The sequence below is a fragment of the Oryzias melastigma genome, linkage group LG21, assembly GCF_002922805.2.
Source record: "Oryzias melastigma strain HK-1 linkage group LG21, ASM292280v2, whole genome shotgun sequence".
NCBI classification, from domain to species: Eukaryota; Metazoa; Chordata; class Actinopteri; order Beloniformes; family Adrianichthyidae; genus Oryzias; species Oryzias melastigma.
Genome location: NC_050532.1, coordinates 13,028,083 through 13,031,942, shown reverse-complemented (window position 1 = coordinate 13,031,942; position 3,860 = coordinate 13,028,083).

Sequence of the window (3,860 nt, the reverse complement as noted above, 5' to 3'; positions counted from 1 at the left end):
TTTTTTCCTCTGTATTTTATTTTATTTTTTTTATTTATCTATTTTTGTTACTATTGTATTTTTTCTCAGTATTACCTGGACATCACAGGACTTATTAATCTAAGTTGAACTGAATTCAAACAAAAACTAATGGAATTTTGTTTATATTCTACAACTTTGTCAAAAGGTCTCTATGTGCCTTATTCGTGTGTTGTCCATTCCTAATAAAAATAAAATAAAAAATTATATGAATAAAAAAATGTTTACATTATGGATTTTGTGCATAATCCTACATAGTAGTTGATAATAAATTCAATATAGCAAAAACAACCTAAAAATCCAATTGGTAGCAGAAAGAGTCGATGTTTTCAGAGAGCTAATGCAAAAGAATTGAATCTCTGAGAAGAGACAGAATTCATCACTATTGTGGAGGGAAACAAGGACAGGCCGTTGTTTTTATTTTGTCTGAAAGATTTGGAAGGATTCTTAAAAAAAAAAAAAAACATTCCTAAAAGCTGATTATTATAATTTTTTTTAGATTTTCTTTTTAGTCATTCTTTAATGATAATAAATGTACACTGTTTTAAAGACATACAGTATACGTTTAATTTGAGCAAATTGATTAATGATAACGATATTGCAGCAGAAAGTTGTGTGTGTTTGTGTGGGGTGGGGTTTGGGGGGGTAAGTGAATTGAGATTGAAAAACACTGGCTTAAAGCATTGACTATGAAGTGACAGCACCTCTGCGCTGCAATGATTCTTCCCGATTATTTAAAAAAATGCAATTGATTGTGGAGGGACTGACTGTACATCAGTACAGACTAGCATCAAAAAAGGTAAAAAATTTTAGTGTGCCGCGGGATTTTTTTTCATGGAAAAAGCGTACCTTGGCTCAAAAAAGGTTGAAAAACACCGAGTTAGGCTACTGAAATCCTGGAACTTGTCCTTTCAGTCATGGCCCAAAGCTTATGAACACAGTTGACAGTACAACAGTAGATCAACCAGTAAAGTAAGAGCTTTGGCCTGAGTCATTAATTTATTGCTATTATTAATATCTAAAGGTGTCAAGTTATAGTAATTAATTATTGACAGACATTTTTTCCTGTTATTTTTTCATTTATTTAGTTATTTAGTTTATTTAGTTAGTCTCTTTTCAGCGTTGGATGGTTGTTTCCTCTGGGAAGCTGTTCATGTCTGATAATGCCCACTTTGAAGAATATTATCTCACATATACCATGGTAATTAAAAAAAAAAAATTAGTATCATAATTAAAACCCAGCTGTCACATCCTCATGTCTCTTTTTCTCTTTTTTTTCTTGCTTCTCTTTTTCTGTTGTGCTTCATCCCAGTCCTCAAAATGATCAAATTCACCTCAAAGTTTAAAGAAAACTATAAAGTAACTTCCGTCTTTTCTTTTGTTTTGCCGTTGTAATAAACTGTGGAATAAAGTGCGTCAACATTTATATAATGATAATAAGAAGTTCGAGGTCAATATTTTTAGAATTACTCAGAAAAATGTTCCTATTTTTTCAAATCTTTTTAATTAGAGTTATATGGACCTGATGGGTTTTGGTTTGTATGTTTGTTTGTTTTTCTTAATTGTTTGAGATTGAAAGTCACAAAAGACCCCTTGGAGGTAGAAAAGCAAAAGTTGGAAGTCTGTTATAATTATCTTCTTTTTTAGTTATATTTTAATCTTTTACTGCACCACAATGTCACTAATTTCAATAAAATTAAATCTAAATGAGGCTTTTCACAGCAATTACAGTAGTCCCCTCTTATTCACGGGTGTTAGGGACCAGAGACCTCCGCGAATTCGGACAACCCTGAGTCTCCGCCTCAGCCAATAACCACCGCAGCCGTAGTCATCAAAAACTCTTTTGATCATGCTTTGTAAACATTTATTAAAGAATAATGGAGTGTTGCTCAACATAATTTCTTTTTAAATTCAGAACAACAGATTACATACTTTATATGAGGACTGTCACTCTGTGCCTCAATCAGGTCAGTGCAAGAGGGCATCAGAATTTGCCTGTTTTATTATAATAAACACTTGCTCTGGATTAAAATTATCCTCCACGATTATAAAGATATTTTCAAGCTGCTTCTGAGTCGGGAGGCTCCCAGCTGCAGGTAAACATGATATAAGGAGCTTTGTTATGGCAGATACGTGTTCAATTGTTCAAAGCGGTAATGGTTGGATGGGCAACATCGAGGAAAAAAACAGACGGAACATAAGTTAATGTTAAAAATTCTCTCTCTCTCTCTCTCTCTCTATCATTAAACTGCAAAATGACAATAAACTACTAAATTACAAAAAATTTAAATGATCAATAAAAACAATCCTATAAAAAATAAGTAATTAAATAAAAGGTGTTTTCCTTTCACCTTTTAGACGAGGAGTTATATAGCCTAATGGCAGATGGCAAGAATGACTTCCTGTACCCCTCTTTAGAGCAGCGGGGCTGCAAGAGTCAGTGTGTCCACAGTTTCAAAGAGAGGGTGGGAGGGATTGTCCATGATGGTCAGCAGTTTAGCCAGCATTCTGTCTCTTGCCACTTCCTCTAAGCTGGCTAGCTTGGAACCAAAAACAGAACCAGCCTTTTTAATGAGTTTGTCCAGTCTGTTGGCGTCCTTTACTTTGATGCCAGCACCCCAGCACACTACAGCAAAGAAGATGGTGCTTGCCATGACAGACTGGAAAAACATGTGGAGCATCCTATTACAAACATTGAAGGACCTGAGTCGCCTCAGGAAGTACAGTCTGCTCATGCCCTTCTTATAGACCGCTTCAGTGTTTGTGGACCAGTCCAGTTTATGGTCTAGATCAGGGGTCCCCAACTGGCGGACCGCGGTCTGGGTCCGGACCCCGAGACCCTTTTACCAAACATTTTTAATAAAAAAGTATGATTTTTCATTCATCTTTACTAGGCGATTTTTGAACAGGTGTGCGCGAGAACAGCTCCGTTCAGACTGGGGTCCTTCAACCGGCAAAAGCTCAAAGCGGTGTTCTAATGTTTACGTAGTTGGGACGTATACTTGTGCGTGAACAATGGCTCTATCAACAATTAGAAAAGTGGACTGAAAATCGTGTCTTTGGAGATGAGTGGACCGAAGCTTTCGCTTTTATTTACCAGCAGTGAGTTCTACAGGCCGGTTTGTATTATAAACATGGAGTCTGCTGGTTTTGTTAAGAGCGCTGATATCAAGCGGCGCTACGAGACGAAACACAAAACTTCTGACACAAATTACCCGACAGAATGAGTGACGTGGTCACGGAAAATATACGAACTGAAAGTACAGTGCGAGCTTTAAACACGCAGACGGTAACAGCACAACAACGAGCTCACAAGTGCTCACTACGAGTGGAATGGATTTGGGCAAGCACAAAAAAGTCACTCAGAAATGATTAAAGAGAGTATGGAGGCAAAGACAGAAACAATTTAGAAATTAAAAGAGTGACAGCAGCTTCAAGAAAAGGTTCGACAGATTCCCCTGTCGTCAACAAGAACCGAGCTGCTTTCCATGGATGTGCAGGGGTATGGACACTGATGTGATGGATATTATATGAAACCCAAATAAAACAAATATTATATATGAAAAAAAATGGATGTTTGGCAAAAAAAAAATAAAATAAAATAAATGTCAATGTTTTCCATTCTAAAAGGAATTTAATTTCAGCTTTAAATGTTCAATTTTTAAGGTTTCAAAACTACAAATTTCAATTCCATTTTTTTAGATTCAACTCTATTTATTATTATTATTTTTTTTTTTGTTAGTTTTCAAACATAAAAATTTCTGTTTCAAAACTTTTTGCCCTTTTGTGGCGAGGCTAACACGAAGGACCAAACCAAATGGATGAGTGTGGTAACTTCAGTC